This window comes from Cardiocondyla obscurior, linkage group LG01 (assembly GCF_019399895.1).
Source record: "Cardiocondyla obscurior isolate alpha-2009 linkage group LG01, Cobs3.1, whole genome shotgun sequence".
Lineage (NCBI taxonomy): Eukaryota > Metazoa > Arthropoda > Insecta > Hymenoptera > Formicidae > Cardiocondyla > Cardiocondyla obscurior.
In genome coordinates, this window is record NC_091864.1 from 8,622,470 (window position 1) to 8,647,556 (window position 25,087).

The 25,087-nt window shown below is 41.4% G+C and overlaps 1 long non-coding RNA gene across 1 annotated transcript in view; it reads right to left on the reverse strand.

Moving 5' to 3' along the window:
* The window catches only part of LOC139104993 (uncharacterized), a 130,383-nt gene that overhangs the window by 96,308 nt on the left and 8,988 nt on the right, over window positions 1-25,087 (reverse strand). Inside the window, exons 4-5 of the long non-coding RNA XR_011546110.1 lie at window positions 24,263-24,682; window positions 23,947-23,990 (exon numbers count right to left, since the gene is read on the reverse strand). This is a non-coding gene — a long non-coding RNA (uncharacterized lncRNA). The remainder of the gene's footprint in view (window positions 1-23,946; window positions 23,991-24,262; window positions 24,683-25,087) is intronic.

Sequence of the window (25,087 nt, forward strand, 5' to 3'; positions counted from 1 at the left end):
CGTCGTTCACCGCTCCGCGATCGCTTAAAATCACGCCAAGCTAACGGCCTCGTTGAGGACGAAAGCTAGGGTTTGATATCACCCCCGAAAGCCGCACGGTCGTTATAAAGGCGAGCGAACGTCGATACCTGGCATAAGCCTTTCGCCCAAGCGCAGAGAATTATTACTTTTTTTTTCTTATTTATTTTTTACATTCAATTTTTAAGTCGCAAGAATATGATTCGATCGCGTCTCCTAACGCGATTATATTAAAAATATAATCTGTAATTTATTAGATTAATTTATAATACAGCTCAAGAAGTCATAGTTGAATAAGTCGTTACATTTTAACGGAAGAACGTTAGTTGCCCGCGAAAGGACGTTAATTACGGGACTTGATTTTCCGTTATCGGGAAACCCGTCAAAGACAGCGAGATTCTTTTTTTTCCAAAGTGTACGTATTTCTCAAACGGAAGATTAACAAAAGTATAAAAACGGAAAGAAGCCTTCCATTTCGAGTCTATTTCGAAGCAATCGCGATCGACGGTAGGAGAATTCGAAAAAAATCTCGGCTTTGAAATTCGGCCGCGTGATTAGGATCCATGCAGGCTCGTGAAATTGCCGATACCGCGCTTTCGTCTGTGGCTGGATTTTGTTAAGCTACGGCCCAATATGCCTTTCATGCCCGTTCCGCGCGCGTTAGTCTTTCCGCGTTACAGTATTACTGGCGGATTACCGCTCAATCGGCAGGCCGGCCAGCAATTTTCCGAAGATTAAAATTTGCGCGGGCGATCCGACTTTTATACGCGAAACTCGTGACGGCTGCTGCCGGTGGTCGCTGCTCTCTTTTTCCCTCCAGTCTCAAATTTTGATACATTTAACCGGCGCGCAGTTTTTCGCGCGGGACGAGGTGCTACGCCGGGCCGCGTATCGGATTTTCTGGTTCAGAGGTGCAAAGCGCTTGTCCCGATTCGAGTTCGCGTGCTCGTCGGCGACGATGCTCTATCAGCGATATATATTTTTTCATCAACGTCGTCGGCGTTTATAGACCGGCTCCGGGTTCTCCGCATGTCGCCACGGTGGATCAATGAACGACAGCTTGTACACCGTGAATCTTCCGTTCAGAAAACGCTGATTAGTCATCTCCACCTGTGTATCGTGTCATCTAGTTTGCACGTTGGACTTTGTACCGCGCTCGGACATAATGGATTTTTCAATGAAGCCTCGCCGGCAACGCGCGTTCGTCCGATTGTTAACTCCGTGACATCTCGCCATCGCGTTTTAATTTACCGATTAGCCAGCATTAATCAAGGTGCAAGTCCGTAAAATTCACACCAAATTATTTTGATTTAAATATATCTTTTTTTTTCCCTCGTTTACACGAGTTTTATTGGAAACAAATGGAAATGTAAATTATATGCGGAAAGTCGTTCGTCGTGAAATTTTGCTTCGAAACAATTCCCCGCTGTTAATTTACATGTAATCCAATCCGAACACGAGCCATTTTTATTCGAGCACGATATCGCGCATAAAAGCTCAGCAGAATTATCAATTATTATATTTTATAAATTTATTCCCGTTTAATGATAATGAATTTTAACTTATTCCCTCGCAGAAGGTTGTCCGTCCGCCGTGATCTACCTTCGGCTCCGGAAAAATTGAAAATCAATATTTCCACAAAACGCTTCGCGATTTCTTTTTTGTGCCGGTATACTGCACTCTATAACTTTATTCGAGCCACCTTCATTATCAGTCACTTTCCGTGCTCACATACTGGCACGGGCTTTCTTTCCCCGTTAAACTAAAAAAAAAAAGGTAGTCGCAAATACGCGATAAAAATAATATTTTACGTAATATGAATATTACATTTCGGACGTTTCGATTTTTCACGCGGGGCGGCGATATGCTCGGAATATAAACGCGAAGTACACGCGTCACTTGCTGTCGAAAAATCGGGCGATTCTCATTTCCGCATTGTATTTTTATAAAAGGGCCCGTGTTTTTATTTAACAAGCGCATTCATATATACAATATATACTATATATATATATATATATATATATATATATATATATATATATATATATACACATATCAGTTTAACAAGTGCATTTGTATGTAAAAAAAAAAAACGTGAAAAAATATCAGATATGCGGAACACAAAGTCTTTGATAATACCATACTTTTGTTTTTGTACTGTAAAATAGATATACCATTTAAAAAATTCACGTCAGTCACGTGCACCTTGCATCTTTTTGTGCGTCCCGTTGTAATTCCTCGAATTATTTTTAATTCGAAATATACGACGTTTTATAGGAAAGAAGACGCAAGGAAAAAAAAATACCTGCACTTAACGGCGTGGATTAAATCGACTTCGGTCAGGAATTAAATTTCTTCGACCTGAGAAAGTTCACAGTTAAAGTTGCGAATGAGGGAAAAAGACTGCTTTTACGTGAAGCAATTAAAACGCGCGTGCGTGACTGCCGCGTTAATATCAATACGCATTAACGTTGGCGAACGGCGAGTCACTCGTCGAATCAAATTTAATCCTCTGCGGTACACAAAGCAATCCGTCATGACTAGACGCGAAATGGCCGACATCGCCAATTACCGGCGTTGCAATTTAGATATCAACGCGCATCGCGTTATTTGAAGCGTCGGAGCAGTCGTGAGGCTACAACTAGAAAATATCTCGCGGAAAAAAAAAAGCCAGAAATACTTGTGGGGAAACGCGCGGCAATCGATCGATCGGCCGCTGATAATACTCGTCTGCGAAAAATTCGCGTAGTTATTCGTTGCACGGGTTTTCGGGCCGGTCGACATTTTTCGTAGCATATGGAGCGGAAATTTAAACGCGCAATTTGAAATCCGATCGGCCACGCAGCGGCCGTGTTGCATCTATCCTACACTCCCTGTAGAGAAAGAGAAAGAGAAAGAGAGATAAAGAGAGACAGGAGGTGGAAAAAGACTCGAGAGAGAGAAAAAATAGTGTTAAAAAAAAAAAAAAAACACCATGTGAAAACTCTCGCAAAACTTGACGACGCTAATCGCCGAGCGGGTGCAATGGAATCTGTGACGTATTGAGCGTGTTCTGGCATAACTCTTGCATAATCGCGTCGGTGCCTGCGTCCGGGACAAACGTTTGCCGAGCACGCTTGCCACCGAAACTTCGTAACTCGCGAATGTAGATTTTGCACACGCCGATACGCGCGTAGCGGGGATGAACACTGCTTTTACGTTATGCGCCGCCGCTCCGACGCTAATTAACAACCATGCGTTAAGCGGGCCATTCGCATCCCGGCGACATGTAAGACGGCGCATATAATACACCGTCGTGTAGAGGGCTTCTTGCGAAGTGTTACGACGGCGGTTGCGCTTCCCGAATGGCTTTTTCGTGCCCCCGTGTCGCGACACGCGTGCAACCGTGTCGCCGTTAATTAACGAGCTTCGAAACCGCCGCGCAAATTATGCTGAAGGAAGATTATCTTGTGTCGCTTTAAGAAAAGAAATGTCGACGGTCATCGCAGTGGAATGTTGAATAAAAAATTATCTCGTAAACGATAAAAAGTATATATTACTTAGAGCTTGATTTATTACGTAATAGCAATAATTAAGACATACTATATTAATTTTTAGACAAGTAATAAAAAAAATTTAATTATTAAATAAATATATATGTATAATGCTGCTGTTGTTTGTAAGATAATTTTTTTACTCGCGCATTGACTGAAGTGTATCAACGACATCTTGAGAAGTTATAGATCAATGGATGATGATCGATGTCTCGCGAAAAATTTCCTTCGACTTTCACGTATTTTCAAACCACTTTTAATCCCGTAGCCAGATGATGTACCGCGAGCATGTATGTTTCGGCACAGTGGCGAGCCGTGTAATCAGTATATTCATTGTCTACGCACGCTCTCCGACTAATGAATTGTACGAAAAAAATTACACACCGACGAACTTTCATATTTAACGTTGTATTTGCATTTTCCGCGTTATATTCGTCCGTTCTTCAACCTGTAATAATATTTGCGTGACATAAACTTGAATACACCGCAAGCCTGCATTGCCCCCGTAGTTAAAATAATGCTTTGTGCCCGATGTGAGCATGTAATAGCCCTTATGATAATCAAAATTGTGCGCAAGCTGCTTTAATTAAGTTTTTATCTTAAACAATGGTGCTCTCCCGTGTACAACACCTCATTATACCCTCTCATTATTATGTCCGCACATAATAAAACGTTACATTCGTTATGCGTCTACATTATTACTATTTTATAGAATTATATATCAACGCAAGTTTTCCTTTTTCATCATCCTGACATTTTTATTTCCGTCCAATTCATCATGTTCGCGAGCGCGCGCCGAAGCGAACCTTTCGGTTGTTTTTTTTTCTTTTTTTCCTAATTTACAAAATTAAAACCGACGATATGTTGCTTACTTAATTTCCAACGAGAGGAGCGCGTTGTAAATCGATCGCGCAAATAAAAACTGCTTACATAATTTACTCGATTAAAATTTCAAAAATTACTCCCCGAGAGCGGACGCGTTACTAAAGGATTTCACTTTAATGTTTGCCTTACGACTTTAATTTATTCCATTTCAAAATTTTATTTATTTATTTTTTTTTTATTCTCATTGTATTTCGTTCAATATTCGCTAATTCAAATAATCCATTTAAAACGATTTTGCATAAGACCGGGCGGGTGCGCGCAGTTATTAATTAATCGAGTTAATTAATTAAGTTGACTGTTTTATTTTCATAAATAGCGCGCCGCCATGTTATTCGCGACGGGCGCAATTACAAAGTAAAATCGCTTAATATATGCTAAAGAGTCCGCGGTGACGCGGGAATAATAATTTGATGGCCGGCAAAGCGGTGCGCAAAAGTGGCATTGAAAATTTATCAGCGGCACACGTATATCAATAACGACCGCTGAGAAATAATGCATCTTTTCGGCGACGTAAAAGCCCGCGGCGGATGATGAATTAAATATGCAATTATCTTTTCATCGGTGGACGGGCGTTGTAAGTGCGTGCATTCATACGGCCACGGGGTAAGCTGTCAGCTGACACAGATCGCGATACACACGCACCCCACAGGGCGACAGCCCCGGTCTGTAAATAGACGATCTAGTCCGTCACTTTTGTTACACGCGATCCGCGGCGCAAAAAGAAATGAAACGCGACGTGTGTTCGCGATGTCCCAAGTGCAAGCAAACAATTTCCTTTTTTCTCTCTCTCTCTCTCTCTCTCCTTTTTCCCCCTTTTTTTCAAATTAAAAATTAAGCTCTTCAAAATTATTTGTATTAAATAAGTAGTTTTCTAATAAATAATCATAATAATAATCTCGCATGCCATTCAAATAAAACATAAATGAAGGTGAAAAATAACCAACCGGAATTTTTTAAAATAAATGAAAAATCGAGAAGACTGACAAGAAAAGTCGAAGAAGCGCAAAGTTGAATTAAACGTCTTAAATACTTGACGGAGGTATTGAATTATACAAGCGCGCGTAATTAAAGTGAGAAATTTGTATCCACGCGAGTTTAAATGCAGCGCCGTCATAAATTCAAGTCCAGTCGCCGGTGAAATCTTATGTGTTAATAAATAAACGGGATCCACCTTCGCGGAGCATTTTTCCTCAAAATGAGCTTCCTTACATAGCTTGTCAAGCTTTACGACGCAATGATAGATCGCTATCCCGCGTCTACCTCTGCCGTAGCAGTTTCTCAACAGTTGCCTCGCTCGAAACTCGCCCACTGGGCTCGAATCACAAATATGTTTTCGCAATTGATACATATCGGCGCATATATGGTACTAGCCGATCGAGATAGATTCAAATATGTCGCGACTTATAGATCTGTCATTATCAAGATTGATCTTTCGATCTGGAAAATAGCCGGGAAAAATGGCGTCGTAATATAAAGCTAAGTTTTATTTCGTAGCTAAGCCGCGATATTTAATTCCAGTCACGAATGCCGAGTTTTATACGGAATAAAAAAAAAGCACTTTAGATTAATTTTAAGTAAGAAATCCGATATTATATATTTTATATTCAGGCCCTCGTATAAATTTATCACACGTACGCTATGTGAACAAAATCTATACGTATGTTTGTGTGTGTGTGTATCTATTACTTGCGTGTTTCAGGCGCTAAAGGAACTTTTACTTATACCTACTTAATAATTTCTACAATAAATATGTAGTTTTAAATTTATCCTTTTCATTTTTATTGTTCCGCAGTTAATATTCGAGTCCAGAGAACCGGATATTACAACGGGAACGAAACGGGGACCAACGGTTTCCGTCGCCCAAAACCGATCCTCCATTTAATTATTGTAACATCCAGCTAGTGATATCGAAGCGGCGTATTATCTCTCTTACCCTCCCCTCCCTTTCTCGTGCCGCAAGCACAACACGTTGGCACGGGGACGCGACGTTGAACGAAGAAGCTCAGCCAGTGGCGGTGGCGCCACGGTAATGCAAATTCCAGGAACACCTGCACGGAAACTAGAGTAATGCGCCCGACGAGCGCAGCAGCCGGTCGTTGTATTTATCTTCCGCGTCCGGAACGATAGGCGTGAGATATTCCTGGATTATGAGCTATACGGAAGTTACACCGAGACAAATGTTCGGAAGGGACGCGCGTTGGTACACGTAGAGTACCGAGGTATCGCAGGCGATTTCGCCGGTTATTCAGGGACAATTGCTTCGACTCGCAGTCAAATATTGTTTATTTATTTTTTATTAATTTTTTTTTTACTTTTCCCTAGAAGAGAAAAAGAAAACATTGCAAACGAAAGCGCAGCTTGAAATACGATGATTTGACACGCGTTTGTTAGCGATTAAGGTCTTGAAAGTAGAGCTCGAAGACTTTGCGCGTTAGAAAAAGTTAAGTTCTCCATTAACTGTATTTTTCAACTGCAAATCGCTAAGCAGATTTTATACCTTTTACATTTTGATGTAACGTTACTCGAGGAGTTGAGGGAACACGCTGTATAGACGCATGTATTAGAATCGAGTTGAAATTAATCAAAGAGACGGTAAATGGAATTATAGCGCTTATAGGGAGCTGGTTTACAAATTATATAGTGGCTATTAATAAGAGGAGTGCAGCCAAATCGAAAGGACGAGAGGCAAGTGGGAGCGATCCGTAGTAATGCCCTGGACTCGGGCCGTTATTTAGTTAGCGCACGCTCGTCGAGCCAACAGTAAAATATTCCTGAATTATACAGCACGCGCGAATTACCGGCTTTATGATTATAAATGAGTTACATCGTCGTGACAATATATACGTCGCGCAGGGGACGCTATGCATTAAGATGTGAAAAGTTGTTTCCTCAGCTAGTCGCTAAACGAAGGCACCTGGAATCATTTGCAATGCGACGCGGGTAATTCCACGGACCGTCGAGAGACTAAGGGAGAAAGAGAGAGAGAACGAGAAAGCGAGGAGGATGATGACGACGTAAATTCTACAAATACACGCGAAACTATGAGCGGCCGGATATTGCATCTATCCGCGTCGTTTGTTTCTGTGCAACTAATCGCGATTGAGAAAGTTTCCTGGCCGGCGCGCGGCGGAACAATACGGAAATTTTAGCTAAAAACTCGGTCGCGGCCAATTAATATGATTAAAACTTGAAGCGGGGTCTGACTAGCTCGCGGGTAAAAAAAATAAAAAAAAAAAAGGAAACTGGCAACTGCGATAGTTCCGCGGCACATCCTTTAAGGCCAGGACAAAAGTTACAAAAACCTCGTCGGTTGACATAAAGTAATCCTGATTTTCGCGATTCACGGGAATAACTTTTTCCGCGCGTTATTCCATCTTTCCTTTTTTTTTCCTTTCTTTTTTTTTGGTTTGTTTTTTGTTTAAATCTCTTTCTCGATTCCTTCTGTTTCGCTACGCTCGTCGCGCATTGCAATTTTATTTTGACAATAAAAGAAACATTCTTTCTTTTTTTGCGCTAAAAAGCAAACTAACCGGGGCGCGCTCTGTGCGCTGACACGAGCCACTCGTAGCGGAAATGATTCGCGTATCTGCATTACTGCGTCCGCTTTTGCACAAGCCGCGCGGAAGTTAGCGTGTGTAAACGTCAAGAAGAATAATACTTCGGGATTCTCGCCGGGAGACGTACGTGACACAATATGTATTGCGCGAACGATTATAATCTGCATTCGGGTGGTGCGCGCGGCGACGCTTCGCCCGGAAACTTTGCGACTTGGTTATTTCGCGTCGGCCGCGTTGTTCTCCAGCTTGCTCTCTCAACCTGGTACAAAAGTATAATTGAGTGCACGATCGTTTTTACGCGAGGCAAATCCGGAAACGCGAGCTCCGCGAAAAGACGCGACTCGTTCACGGAAGATCGAATAATCGTCCACTTTTTCCTACCGTGGCAGCTTTCGAAACCACGAAACATCCTTAGGCAGCTAATTGCTCGCCCAAATTTAAAAACTTCAAGCAGGTAAAGATAACGGCGCGCGCGATGTGTTTAACGGAAAGACGTAATGTCAAACAGATCTAATTATTTCGTAATGCTTCGAATAATAAACGAAGGAAGACAAACAATCTGTTTGACCGTGTAACAATATTGGCAGCCATTGTGGCCTTACTCTGTAATTAGTAGCAAATTGCCATCGGGAAAACGGTTATCAAAGCGCTAATTGCATTGTAATACCAGCTTTAATATTAATTACCATAATTGATAGTGATTATAAGCATAATTGCGAATAATTGTTACGTTATTGTTATTGTTATTGTTATTTTGACTATTTTACGCCGCGGGTAACGGCAATATTGACTAAGTTCCTCCGACGCAAAGTGTCTATATGTGTACAAATTGATGGTCAATTTTAAAAGAATCAAAGTACCCCCCAGATCAATTAAAAAAAAAAAAAAAAACTTGACAAATGCACGATCGCCAACGAATGAAATTACATCGAGAAAACTTTTTTATTATTCCACGATAACTTTGTTAGGAGAAAATTTAATTAATTGCGAGTACTATAGAGTCCACACGTAAGATTCAATTTTTCCGATAGAAATTGATATAATTAGATATCGATAAAATATTTGGCAAATCCCGCGCGAGGAAGATTGCACCGTTTTGCAAAATAGAGTCAATTAAAAAAGCTGATCCACCGCACAAATATATCTTATCGTGCATTTTGAAAGTACAATAATTAAATGCATATGTAATGAAAAACTTTATTTCATTTAATATCGTTAATATATGTATATACCTAATGTTAATATTAATTTTATATACACGCGGTACACGCGGCACGTTTTAATTCATCAAATTATAGTGTGCGCAAGAGAAAATTTTCAATTTTATAAATACATAGCAAACTGACAAAATCAAGAACAAATTACGCTCGACATCTATCGTGACGCACAGATAAAAAAAAATGTCTTGCTAGAATAAAAATAAATTTTAATGGAATGCTCGACTTAGCAATGTCGAAATAATAGAACGGAATAATCAAATAATTTTATCAACCCGCTTTTTATTTATTTCGCTCTCTATCTCTCTCTTTCTCTTTCATTTTAATATATGCATAAGCGATAAGAGAACAGTGATGTAAAATTATCCAGCGAACGACCCACGCGAGTACATCATCGCACTTACAAAAAACATTTTCCGGGAATGATTATCCTTGCTTGGGGAAACGTGCTCGTTAAGTCGCGCACTACAAGCTGCCTAAAAGCGGCCGCGATTGTCCCGTGTGGTATCGTAAATGAATAATAAAGGGACAATTTTTCCGTCAGGATTCCAACCCTAACAATGAACTATCTCGATAGCTGATCGGTCCCTGCACGCGTTACACGGCGGATTATTAATTAATTCGACGGCCAAATTCAGAGCACAGCGCAACGATAATGCGGCCGCGGCCACGGGCATTTGCATATTGGAACGTTGCGTACTGCACGGTGATTACGATAAACCGACTCGCCGCCAATGACGGACTGACGCGGTTTCTTTGATTAGATGTTTACACGGAACAGAGGTGCCGATTGCGCGACTGGCAATCTGTACATTAAATTACAAGTTCGTAACGTGGCTTCCTCCTTCGACCGCCGGACGAAAATGAAACTCACTTATTCATTAAATTTTAATCAATTATATGTCCACGTTTCGGTAACCGCGTCTCTCCCCCGCCTCGTAATTAAATTTCAAACACACCTCTATTTGCATGGGCGGACATGTTTGATCCCTCTGTTACTTCAGCGCGTCCTAAATTATCTCATTGCTCGCGAAACGAGCTGATACGTCTTTCCAAAAATTTTAAGATTTATTTATTATTTGTATATAGAGATTAAATGCGTTTATATGCTGTTTTTTCAACGATCGTTTTATTTTCTCGCCCTGGCTTTGGTGACTTGGAGTCTTTCGCTTCAGCCGTTCATTTATCTATCCGAATAAGGAGGAGGCCTGCATCTCGGGACGTTTGATGCGCGCGTGACTGGCTCGCGACGTGTCGCAGCGCCCGCCGTCGGATGCGTCGACAGCATCCGACGCTATTAGCTAGATGCTTCCTAAGATACCCAGGGAAGAAGCGGCGGGAAGGAAGTGCGCGGGAGGCGGGGGTTAAAATGGAGTTACATACTAATTTCCGTTCCAGCGCGAACGAGTTTGTGTGCTTTATGACGGTGCCGCGCGGTGATAGATAGTAAATGTCAACGCGGCGCGAAGGCGAGCGAGCCTGAATCCCGCTGCGTGCCCTAACCTGACCCAGCTCAACCCCCGCGAGGACGGCGTACACCTAGACACAGCAGGGGTAGACTATGTTTCCTGCTAGCGTACTAAGAGAGGGCACGAGAGTTGAACAGAGAGACACATTGGAAAAGAAAAAACCTAACGTGGGATTGTTTCATCTATGTCTATTCGAAGTACTTCTGGAAAGGATGGACCCGTCAATGACGTGATGTTCCTTCAGCTACGTAGAAAAAGAATATTCTTGAATTGAGAATATTAATCTCGTACATAAGCAAAAAAGAAGGTTACTTTCAATACATAAATTTATAATTAAAACAAAAATTTGATTTAAATTAAAGCTTATGTGTTCAAGTCAACTTAATCATTATTTTGCTTGTATATACTTGCAAATACTTTTTTTTTTTCTGTACGCGCAGTCTACCCCTGCTATGTTTATGGTCGTGCATCAAGTCTGCTCTCCCAACAGCCAGACGTTGCACCCAATGCTCGCTTCTCCGCGCTCATTCTGGACGTGCGAACGCGCTTGCCTGCTAGGAGCCGCCTTGTTTATAATTTACGAGTATTTCTTTTCATAAATCTCCGGGACAACGGGGGTCGGTGCACGCCGGCGGAAGCTTAGCCGGTCACCTCCCGTTCGGACTTGAGGGTGTGCGAGTCGTCAGGGGAGAGACCGTCGGCATTAACTGACCCCGTATCACTTACACCTACAAGCGCCGTTATGAACTCGCCGATTCAATTTATTGGCGCTGAAAAATCGTCGAAAAAGCGCCTGGGAAGAGCCAATTACGGGAGCGCGTTAGCTGCTTCTTGCGGTATCAATTTGCCGGCGTTTAGACTTTAATCGTGCGTTCGATAAATTAGAGCAACGGTTTATAATTATTAATCACGCATGCTTTACTAAATTTATTTTTTCTTTATTTTATATTAAGACGAGAAAGTTTCTGCCACGAGTTGAAGCGAAACTATATTCACGTGTGCAAGAAGTAAACAAGGTATGGGTAATGATGTGAAATATAATTGCAGCGCGCGATGAATGTGAAAGGCGCAAAAAGCGCGAGGAGATAATAATGCGGCGTACAACGGCGTGGTATAATAAGGGATTTTAAAGCGGCGCATAAATTATCATACATTATCCAGTAATATTGCGATCCGCGTCTTTTATTATTTTACTAAAGCGCAACGCTACACTGGATTATTTGTTTTCGTATTATCGCTTCGGCGCGGGCCGGCCGTTCGTGCGCGGTCCATTAAAAGCGATCGTTCGTACACGGGAAATGCTTCACGAGCGGCCCACTATAGCAGGCGAAAGGGTTAACGAGAATCTAGTTGCAGCGGCCGGTGGTCGACACGATCGCCCGCAATAAGAGATTGGATTGTCGCGTGCTTTTTTTTTTCTTTTTTTATGAAAAAAACGCGGCGTGCGGGAACGTCGATACTCGCGTAAAAGCCCGCGCGGCAAAATTGGGCTCGGTGTGATTCACGTGCCGACGCACGAGCACAAAATTATCATCCGGCGGACGAGCGAAATCATCCAAACGTCGAAAGATAAAGCGAAGAGATTGACTGTACGGCGCGACGTCGGAAACGACGAGCAAAAATTCAGAAAAAGGTAGACTAAGTCGAGCATTATAAACGGTGTTGCAAGAAGTAATATAAATATAAATTATTATATCAAAGTTAAGTCTATTAAAAAAGAAAAAAAAATTTTAACGAGAAATGAATTAAAAATGAAAGATAAAGTTTGTATCTCACTTCAAATACTGATAGACAGAGATAAAGAGACGCAGCGAAGTGTGCGAGTAGCTCTCTAAATTTCATGTATGCATTCTATCGAACGCGATCTACTCCTTTGTCTACGAGCAGCGATAGATAGTGGCAAAGGCGGTGGCAAAGGACGGAGGTGCTCGGGACGAAATGCTCGGTACACCGATAGCGAGCCCGCAACGACGCCGTGTCCTCGCCTTCATTTTGATTCCCCAGCGGCATTACGGACCCGCGGGGAACATACCCCGGGCACATTATGAAATGTGGCGCGCGGTCTCCGGGGCAAATAAGTTTTCGAGCGCGGAATACATCAGGCAACACGTGTCCTGCAAAAAGCCGAGTTTCTGCGCCTCGACAATAAGTTCATGGAAATATAGTGCGCCGCCGGGAGTCAAGGCGGTATTAAAACTTTTTCGCCCTCCCCCACCTCGTCCGGTTAACGTATGAACGCGACGTAATTGTGACGTTTACACCTCATGCGAGACCGACACCTACGAAGGGATAAGAGCGACTCGCGTTCGCCGAAACGGACCGACTTCGTCGCTGGCAAATGTGAAATATAAGTACAACGACGCTTCTAATACCAAACGAAAAGGGAGCTTCGACTTCGCCAAGAACTATATTTTACATTGAAGCGGCAAATCAATAATTATAAATATTACGTGCCGGTAAATATCGTAAATGCATAAGCGCCAGAACGGAATCATTTAATTACTTAACAAAAATAATTTTGTATAGGAAAACGAGATAAGAACTTTTCCGCATAAAAGGATAACGATTTTTCTCCAAGCACGCGCTTACGAGGTTTCAGTGAATTAAACTTGGAGGATACGATTGGGTGGCAAAACCTTACTTTTAATTAATTTCAAAGAGACTTTATTTGAACAGAATTTAATTTTCGACGTTAAATGCAAGGAGGATAGTTAAACGCGTATTAAGCAAAAGTTGGAAACGTATAAATTCCGTGCAATTGTAGCTTTTCTAGTTACAATGATAATTATCGGGCGATTGGGAATTATCGATATCCGAGACGCGTTTTCCAGACAGAATAAATAATTACTTTTGTACTAATAAAGAAAGTAATTATTTAAAATATATATATACTTATATGTCTATGTATATACTATGTCACGTTAAAATAGCTTTTTAAAAATACATTCTAATATTTTATTTTAAGTGTGGTAGAATAGTATATTTTTTGCAGATCCAGCATTTATCGTAATTGCACTTTAATCGCGGCAAATTTGCGGTCTTTCATGACATCATTATTAAATTATCTCATCATCCGACCGAGCCGAGCAAACCGTCATATCGTATCTCAGTACCATTTGTTAAACATGGTCAAAGCCGTGTAATCGGTACGAATCTTACCTTCAATAACAGAGCTTAATTAATTTTAATGGTGCGGCAATGGTGTCGGTTGTGCAGCTGCAAATTGCTCGAATAACTCGCTTGTAGCCCTCTCTTAGCTGACTGAAATTCTCGTGGTGCCTTTCCTATATTACACGAACCACCGGGGATAATATAGATCTGAGCTACAAAGAGGTTCGGGGAATTTGCAAAAAAAGCGTTGCAATTCAACGATGCAAGTAACGCGCGACGGGCTCGGACCTTACGATATTTCTAATATTTCTAAAGCTATATAAATACTTTTCCCGTCGCGAGTCCCGTTTCGTGCGGACCTAAAACTGTCTACTCGAGCTTTAATTGTCGAGAATTTTTTTCTTTTATTACGGATCTTTGAAAAATTTACGAAGTCGATGCAGCCGATGGGCGAAGAATATTTTATATACATCCCGTTTTACGTGGCAGAACCCGTAGTCACGGAAATTTATGATAATCCGCGGCGTCGTTCATTTAGATGTTTTACAAATGCCTCAGCAAATTGTCGTAATTTCGATAATAATTGAAATATTGTCGGATGCGCAGAGCCAGGCGTGATGACGCCGAGTAACATCGCAATCAGCGAGAATCGTTAAAACTTTTGCAAAATTAATCGCGCGCTGGCGCTGATATAATCCTATTAAATCGTTGTATAAACGCTTTTAGTAAAGCTCCGGTAATTCCGCTTTCGTATCGCGCGATTTAGCTGTACCGGCGCGGCCGTGCGAAGAGCTGCCACGACGAATCGTTAAAACGATCAAGATGCAATCGCTCGGAGTAACTCCGGCCAAGAGCGACCCCGAACGAGGAATTATGGCGTCGCGTGGAGGTCGGTCTTAACATCCCTAATCCCGGAGTGGTAACGTGAACTTTCATAATATAACTGGTAGCACAAGGTTCTCCCCTTTCTCTCTCCGTCTCTCTTTCTACCTTTTCCCATCTCTTTCACTCTTTGAAACCCCTATCTATATTAGATCCTTTTATGTATAAAAAGATGAAATGCCGAAGGTTTCTCATAAGGTCTATACAAGCGGAATGCATAATAAGATTAGCGAAATTTAAGATATTAATTTAATTTCGCCAGCATTTTTCATTCGGCTTTATTTGCTCCTTAATATTGATACTTAGCGAAATAAATTGTGAGATTATACCTTGAGATTGATAACAGAGATTTACGGTATCCGTTTTCATTGCATTTATATTAACTTTAGTCAGGCGGAGTTTGCATTTACAGTTTTATCGCTGACGGGGTTAAATATAGAAAAGGTGTGGAAAATATTGTTTTAAAAAATTTCTGTTAAAGAAACTTAAGTTAAAAAATTTTTTTAGTATACAGAGTAAAGATATATTGCGGAGTACTTATATTAAATTAAATTGTGTTCCATCAGACGTAAATTATCCAACGTGAAAGATAGAATATTAAAAATAGATGATACGTAAAAAATGATACATTACAATCACTACATTTCTACTCCTGTTTCCCTTTTTATCTTCTATTTATTATTTGCTCTCAATCAACCATTTTTCAATCGAACTGTCAATACAAGTGTCACCGCCAACCGGAATTTAAGCTCGCGAGTTGCACAATTGGCAACAAATCAGCACCACGTAAAAGTGGCAATAATCAATACTTCTATGATATAAATAACGATAATAATGGACTATAAAGGCTGATAAAATGCCATATTAATTGAAACTTTTTACATAATATCTACGAGAAAAATGTATTTAATTTTTGCTTTATTGCAAAAGCTGGATCCTAGCAGATATCTTGCATTATATGTATGATAAATTTTAATAAAATAAATTGCAAATTTCTTTTTTTAATAATCATACAAAATACATTAAAATAAACGATAAGACTATTCATTTTTAAATAATAATTTATTTCAATATTGTAATTTTATATTTTCAGTTTTATTTAACTTGATAAACATGACAAGTTTCATGGCCAGCCGCAACTTCAAATGACTCTCATTAATCTCGGGATAACGCTCGATTCACATAATTACTAAGAGCGCGAACGTTTTCAATATCTTCGATAAACAAAGCATCAGACAAAACAACGGTAACTACGTGACGCCGAAGTGAATCCTCGCGTTATTCAATTTCAGGATTAACAATAGACGGAATAATTATAACCCGAGATTGTCGAGGTAATAAATGTACAACGTTGATAACTTGATATCGGATATCGCACGTCCATATTTAAAACTCAAGCCATACAGAAAATCAAATCCAATTTTTTAAAATTAAAAAAAACAAAACTATTTACACATTTAAAAAATATATATAAAACCTAAATTTTTATTCAAACAAAGGAACGCATTAATATTTTATTTAATCCTTCCGCAATGTATCTCTCGTCAGTCTTCCCTCAACTTCACGCAACGACGTACTTTTACCAGTGCTTTCAAAACCGCGTGCCAGCGTCGCGACGCAAGTATTTCCGCGACGAAAACCTCGAATCTCATTTGTACCGTGCGACGTCGAGCTCGCGGAACTTTTCGTGGTTTCGTTTACAAAATTGTCCGAGGCGCATGATATCGCGAAGGATTTATCGCCGAGGCTTAATCGGTGCTCCGAGAGCAACGGAGAGCCTTACATCCGGTCCATTTCTCTCTCATACGGCAGTCTCTCGAACGTCGAGCAACGTATCTCAAGTAATGAATAACGATATTACGTGGCGTCAAGGGGCGCGGGGAGGAAAACAGAAGCGGAGGAGGAAACATAAGAGGTTTAAGAAGGATTGCTAAAGAAGAAAAAAAGACTGCAGAGCGGTGTCACGCCCGGAAAGGAAGGCGACTTAAATTCAAGAGGTATTGCTGCTCGGTAGAAGTGGAATAATCTGCCCGCTACTTTCAGATACGCATTTGGTTAAATCGCGGAGAAACTACTTAGCGAAATTACTGAAACAGTTTGCGGTACCGCGAGTATTGTTTTCCGACGAGGTGAGTTACTGAGCCGGTCGCGAGTAGTATCGGGTCTTTTTGCTTCGACAACCACGAGATCGGCGCTTAATGAAACATGAACGTTGCGTGGAACAATTAGCATGTTTGCAAAGAACGCAATGGGGTTACTCTATATTAATTCCAAGCAGTTAATTACGACTTGCGACCGCCAATCAATATAGAGTTCTATATGCGAAGCTCAATGCTTTCACGATCGGGTGCTTGTAATTAATTAACGCAAGACTAGCTGCACGAATAACCGCGGCATGATGCGACGATAGAACAACGTTAATTTCGTTAATGCGAAAAAAATTGCGCGCGAAAAAAATGTTCCTCAATATAAAACACGTCTGACACGAGCGCCGTATTGATGACTGATAAAATGCGGCCCGATGGATCGTTCGGTGAGCGAGCGCGCGGAGAATGACAAAAAAAAAATTGTCGCCTCTGTCACGAAAGATCTCGAGATGTGAAAATTGTTATGGCACAAATTTTATTCGCGTCACTCGCAACGTAAAGCCCGACCTTTCACGAGAAGTGACTGCGCCGCGCTTTGTCACTGCGGTAATAATTTTTATCCCTGCCGGGAATACGCGTAAGATTTTAAAGAGAATATACATACATGATAATAATTGTGACAATGTGACCATAATATTATAAATACAACATTGAACCGCCTGACGTTATTAATCGAGGCATTACGGCACGCAGATGCACAAACATCTGTATCGCGATTCGACGAGAATCAAATTATCTCAGCATAGAATTGAAACTATATGCGCGTGACGTACTCGGGCTAAATAAATTTTTCGAAATTTCTCTTAGTACAGTCACGTGCCGGGAGGATAAATCCTGTTCGCGCGGAGGGACGGCGACGTTCTTTAAACGACCGTGGATATTTCTCGGCCGCGCTCTTTGTTTCGTGTTCGGAATTAATCTTCGTAAAATCGCGAGAATCTAATTGATCCCGTTGCAGCAACCTCCAACCGATAAGAGCGGCGCGCTAAATTACTAATGTGGGAGGAGAAAACGAGGAATGAAAGTCGATCGCGGAAGAACCAAGCCTGGTAAATATTTAATTCAATCTATCTTCTCCCCGCTCCGCTTCTTAACCGACCGCTCTTAATCTTCCCGTAAAAAAAAGAAGGAAAAAAAAAAAAAAAAAAAAAAAAAACCTACGAAAACGTATGATGGTGGCAATTTTGTTCTTTGCCGCATTCTGTCGGTCTAATTAAGTTGGACGCGGTACTACGATGGGGCAGGTACTGCCAAGAGAAAGAGAGACCGGGAGAGAGCTAGGCGACGAAGGATTAGAAAGGGAGGACAGAGGTATATATTGCCGCAGCCACTCCCGTGTCCCTGCGGTCAACTTTAACTCGTAAGACATTGACTTTACCGTTTCAACCGCGAACCAGTCGACGATCTTAAGTGCGGGCCGCGCGCTCATACCCCTATCTATATATTGCCCGCCGGAGAACCTCTCGAACCATCCTCGTTGCAGGAAATTAATTTCTCGACGGCGGCCGTTCATATACCCGGTGACCCGCTGGTCAACGGCTACTCTCGGAAAAGCGAGCTCACGCTCGAATATTCCCCGATACTAATTTATGTACACACATACGCGCATCGGCGCGTGATTAAACATATGACATTCGCGCGCAAAGAATAAAATTAAAAATGCACGCTTTATTCGTAAGTGCACATGTCACGCGTACAAGCGTACCCGCGAACGTACGTGTATAATCTAACATTTTACGAGATAATTTCGAGGCGACGTTCTATAAGGCTCCTATAACAAGAAGGTCCCTTGATATGAAGCGCACCAGGAAGTTAGCAAGCTACTCAACAGCCCGGCTTGGCAACACCCAGACCGAGCATTGTTGATATAATAGGATTAAAAAGTCAACTCGGTCTTTCTTAGACTTAGACTTGCAGTTAAGAATACGAATGACTCCTGAGATTTGAATAATAATAAATCAAAGCACGCCTAAAAAAGCTTTTTTTTTTAAGAAGTCAAGATGTACGGTACACGTGTATCATATCTTTCTATGCCAATAGAAAGGTCTCCAAAAAATATATTAAATTGTTATATAATTTTAATAAACCACATAAAAAATATTTACTCTTAAAAGCGTTTACTTTATTACCGAAATATCTAACTTTTTATTCCTATAATAATCATAATATCTTATTTCGTCCCGTTCAAATCTCATCTGTCGTTTTGAAAAATTCGGATAAGCCTTAAGAAAAAAAAAAAAATTGAAGCAAATAAATAAAAAGCGGCGGAGAGAGCGGGCGAGAAAGGGGGTGAAAAAGAGACAAGCAATATCGCATAGTTAATTTACTCCGGCAATAATGCCCGGAATCATAAGCCCCAGGTGTTACGCCGCGAATCTTCGACCCTCATAAACACCGTGCACAAGAGCACAAGACCGAGAAAGGGGCGTATGGCGGTAAAGGGGGACGGGTGGCGCCGGGGGTAAGAGCGAGAAGGGCGCGAGAAGGGAACGAGAGTACCTTTGCTCGGCGTTACAATATCAGTCGCTATAGTTGGATGGAAACTGGTTGCCGTAGTGGACGGGAGGGTAGAGGAAGAGGCGCGAGGGGTGGAAGAGACGGCGAAGGAGGAAACGGTGGAGAGCGAGGGAAAGGAGAGGAGACGGGCGGGTAACGTAAGGGCGGGTGGTAGACAAGCGGAGGTAAAACCGTTAGCTGTATAGCAATTTCCCTGCGCGCCTCCCTCAATTCCCAAGACTAGTTTCCATCCAGCCCCGTGCAGCGCGCCAGTAATTTGTACCTGGCCGGCGAGAAGCGCGCCGGTCCCATTTTCCCTTATCATTTTTTATCACCGGCCGATGCCGCGCGACGCGAACCGACGCTGAAGACAGACCTTATCGAAGGACACTCCCCTCCACCCCCGTTAAGACGCGTGACTCGAGAAATTGCTTTTACCCCATTGGAGTACGAGAGGCTAATAACGAGCTAACTTTTCCTCTTCTCGAAACTTTTCTTGTATTTCGATTTATTTCGAAGAATCTCGCGTACATCGTACATTTGTAATACTTATGCATTTATTAGAAATAAAAATAACCTTTAATATTAACTCGATCTGATTGATGTCGAAACTATAAATTGTAGTTAAGCGTACGAAGCTTTTATTCCGAGGAACGGCAAATGCCACTTTTCTACTTACAAAGCGCAACAACTCCAAGAGATACGAGATTGTGAAAATCAAAATCGCCAGTTACATCGTCGATGACATTCTACGGTAACGTAAATCTTTTTGCAAATAAGACGAACGCGACGTTTTAGTCGGATTAAAAATAGAGGCGAGACTCGTGGAAGGAAAAAAAAAAGGGAGAAAAGAAGCGCCGATCGATAGTAAGAAGCATCTCGACGGAAGGATGCTCCGGTGTATTTATGCTTCTCTCAGAGAAGGGGTAATTAATCCATCGCGTATGTACATCACGCGGCACTGGTCTCTCTCGCTCTCTCTCTCGTTCTCTTCTCCGCGATCGCGCCTTTGTAAGTCACGCGGGAATATGAGCGCCGCGGTCGATAAGTTTACGGCTACATGCGCCCGAACGAGTTTACGTTCGAAACTGCAATGAGTTACGTCGCTATTGAAATATCGGCGGGTGTACAAATATATATATATATATATATAATATAGTACATGCATATACATATACGTGTATCGTATGTACGCGCGTATGTATCTATCGCGCGCAAGTTACGGCACCGGAATCAGATTCGCGCGCGTCTTTGAGAGATGAGATCTTCGTTAGCCGCAGAAGCGAATCGAACACGCGGCGGCGGACAAATATTTTATAGCACGCGCCGAACACTTTATCACCGATACGCGTTCCGCGATGCGCTTTGACGACAAAAACCCGATACGCCGCGTATAATTTTCCCGTACGCATGTAATTCCAAGGATATCGATTCTCGGAGATTTTTATGGGCGAGTGAGCGATAAGAAAATGCATTCGGGTATCGCGGAAAAATAGGAATCGCCCGATACTAGGCGGAACGAAGCTAGGTGGAGTACCAGGGCACCCTGCCTTCCCCTATTTTCATATTTCTTCCCGATTCCAGCGGCGTTCTAAACGCAGATAACGAATTCGAACTTTCGGTCCGCTCTTATCGCGGTTGCGAAAAGTATATAATTATTAACTATAGAGCGTGATTTCGAACAGGAGTTCCCGTTTGCGGTGACCTCTTTCCTCGCGGTAGCAGCGAGCGCAACAAGATTTAAATAAGAGCCATATCTAAGCCGCGAAACGGAGAACATACTTATCTCGAGTAGGTTCTCTTGCGATTTCGAGCGTGACTCGCGCAGGAATTTGATAGTGTTATCTCCCGAATATTCGAGCCCGAGCTCCGTGACGACATGATTAAAAACGATATTAATAATGAAAAAAACGGAGATATTTACGGCGCCCCTTAACGTCAACAAAATTCCGCTTTCTTTTTCGCAGCGGCCCTAGTAATCTCAAAAACAAAGTCAATAAACTTTCCGCGGCCGTAAACTTGAGTTAGACGTCAGCATTTCGCTCACCACGCACAACGTCGGTAGAATTGCGAATAAATCAACAAAACTTGCATCGCGAAACTTGCTTATTAATTCGCGGGGAAAAATATGTTTTATACATAAAAAACGTGCATTTTGTATGCACGCCGCAAAAGTTTCGGGCATGCATTTTGAATTTTTCAAATAATTACGAACAATCGGAAAAAAATTTTTACAACTATTTTCCGACGGTTAGGATAAAAAAAAAAAAATTTACTGCACTTCTTAAATAGAAGATAAAACGGCGCGCGTTACGTATTTCTTCCGAGTACCTAAGTTCCGCACAATAATGTAATATTATACGTATATACGTATACGGTGCCGCATGTAGAGCTTTAACCAGGACCATTGAATTGTCGCCTTAGATGGTGGCGCGAGCTCGGCAAAAAGGGCGAATGCACGCTCGAGTTTCACGTTTTAGAATTCTTACCTCGGCTGGGAAACGCGCAGGAAGCCAAAAGAAAGAAAACACCCTCCCGAATGTGTTACGCGATACGTTCTGAAATAAATAGAATCGATAGCGCGTCTCTCTGGGGCGACCCTCTCTCTATTCGTTGTCCGTAATGCCCGAGATGGCGAGATCACGAGTCGAAATGACAATGGGCGGCGTGTGCAGTTTTGTATAAGGGAAAAATCTACCGTAAAGGGCGAAACAGCGCTCGGGCGAGAGTATGCGGCATGCGAGATTACGTCAAGAAGTACGAACAGAGTTTTCGCTGACGGTGCTCGCACCGAGCGAAGTTGGACGAACTCGAAACATGCCGCGGTACTTGGAGCTGCTACGCGCGAATTCGTATTCAGTACCAAATTATTGTACATATTCGCCATAATTGATTATTATTGAACATGATGTTTTGCGCGGAATTACCCGATGGGAAATACGGGCTAATGAAGTCAAAGATAATAGCCGCGTGACGTTATTTAGTTGAAACGAGCCGTGCATACGCGGGCGATCGGGAAACTAAATTACCGTATTATTTTGTAATGAAACGAATTAAGCAAGGTCGATAGACGAGATGCCGTTATTTTAATTAGCACGCAATAGAATGCAATATTTATTTCTCCAAGTTTGAATCTCCTTTGCGCCGATAAAAATGATCAACTCCCGCGAAGTAGCGTTCGACCAATTTTAATTTAATAGAAAATAACAACTGCTTAGTTTCCACGACTTGGCCGTTGTTTGTTTAAGAGTGCAACCCGTCGTAAAAACTTATAACCATTTTTGTTCTCGCGTCATAATTACGAGAATTAAACTTGCAACGTTACAAAAATGTTTAGAATTTACTGCCGTATCTTCGCATTTTGTCACGTTTATTTGAGTTTACTTAAAATAGAAAAAGCAGAGATAACGTATACGCGAGTGGCTAAAATTTAGTAAGCCTGTTGAGTCATTATTAAATCATCGCGAATAAATAAATAATTAATCATACGCCTGTAACGAATGAATTTGTTGGACACGTCATGTATCTGCTCGCTTGCCTTCTCAGCTGTTTGATTGCTTGGAGCCGCTCATTCGCATAAACACAAATCGATTAGGAAAATCCGGCTAATTACCGGTATCATACTAATCGAGACGCGCGATACGACCGCAGCGCGATTGTTTCATAAGGTATTCTCGCGGCTTATTTGCGTGTGAAGTATAATAATGCGGTATAACGATCAGCCTAATTACGCAATGCCGATTAAACGCAGCCTAAGGTATAGAAATTGTTAATTATTTCACGGTGTTACGGTAGCGCTCAACGAAATCTTCTGAATATTCAACTTTATTCGCGGGGTTTTATCAATTTTTTAATATTAAAATTATTTTGGGAATACCGAGAAACACCTCGTCAAGGGCACATAATTATTAATAGCTACCCATTAATTATTCGCCCGAAATACGCGCATAAAATATCGTGTAACTATTGATACGCGTCTACATCGAATTGTGTTGCGAATAGTACGATTCGGCCTTCATGAGCACGCCACGCGATTGTAATTAGCCCGGCTTTTTTCGATCATATCACACGCACGAGTGTGGCCCCGCGAGCGATGGAGCAGCTGACGCCACGGTAATTAGCTGATGTACCTCGTATGTTGCGGTTCGAATATCACTGCGCACCCGCTGTCTTACAAAATTTGCCACGTACTGGAGAGTGCACCAGGTTTACAGTAATAGTACAAGTTCAACAAAAAGAGAGACGCTTCTATCTTTTTTTAAGCTCAAAAAAAAAAGTGGCAAACGTTTATCGTAGTTTTTTGTCACCGAAAAGGTATTATAAATATGAACGTCGTGTTAAAATTTTTTTGGAAAACGAAAGATCAAAGTTCTAAAAAAAATATTACATCGGAGTATATTGTGTTATATTTTTAACGTCGGACCGTAACAAAGAACTTTAGATTTATTCGAAATTGTATGTAGCGTTAAAATATTTTAGATCATTAGATGTGTTCTTTTTTCGAAACATGTAACATCTTCATGTTCGCATTGATATTTTATATATCAGTATGTACGCCTAATAGAATTTTTCTACGTGCGTTGGGCAATTTTGCATAGCACAAATCATAAAAAATAAAAAAATTTACTTACAATTGGATTACAATGCGCAGCAGTGGAGGTCAGCTACGATAATGCTGTAACATACAAAAATAAAATATAAATTGTACTGTGAGTGAAGATATTCACTGTTAAAAAAATTTTACGCTTATAATTTCAGGTTTCAAATTAGATTTTTATTTAAACAGTTAAAAATAAAATTATCTATTATCTGAACGAAATTTATAATACATCAAACTTCTCATAAAATGCAAAGCTGCTTTCTTTATAAACTATTATCAAAAATAATAAATCCCAATAAATACCAAAAACCTATTAACTGTTCTGAAAATAAAAAAATAAGACTCACTTTAAAGTTGCTCCACCGAAGCATGTTGCCCTTCCTGGACCTCCTCCTCCTCTCAGACATCTGTGGGATGTTCGGGTAGACCCTCCTTCAGCACAGAACACTCGCGAAAAATATGAATAAACTTAAATCGCGCGAATACGACACTCCCGATCACTCGACCCGTTACTTTAACGGCACTCCCGAAATATACGCCCGATGAACCGGCTACGGCTCATAATGAATTACTTTTACGACTCGCGTGGATAATTAAATCCCCGCGACGCGATACGGTATTCGCGCTTTATTAATTATAATGACCATTTTTTCATTATACACAGATTTTTCTCGCCCGATGAACGACTCTCCCGGCGAAAACCCGACGAACCCAATACGAATAACGTCAACGGTGACGAGATACCGGATGCTTCTCTGGATTTTCATCTGCACAGAAAAAGAGTTTTCGTTAGATAAAGTTCTCTGGAATCTGGGACATTGGGTGCACCTATCGGGACAAAGTTGTACGCGAGGGAGAATTATTTTGATAAAGAATCAAAGATTATGGATTATATATAAGTTGCGTAGGCTACAAGTTCTTTGTTCTCTCTCAAACTCTTATAGTCTATTGTCTATACTTACGTACGACTTCGTCCCGATGAGTATGTTAAACGTGCTCATTAAATATCATTACATTTTCGGCGTATACGGCGCGGAGCTCCGTTATCTGCGTACTACGTATCGCTCACCACGCGCTCGACTACCGAATGTGGAATGCGAAGAGTGGGGGATACACGTACCGAGCGCGCTTACCCTCGCAGTGAAGGCCGCGGAGACCCGTTTGTTTATCTC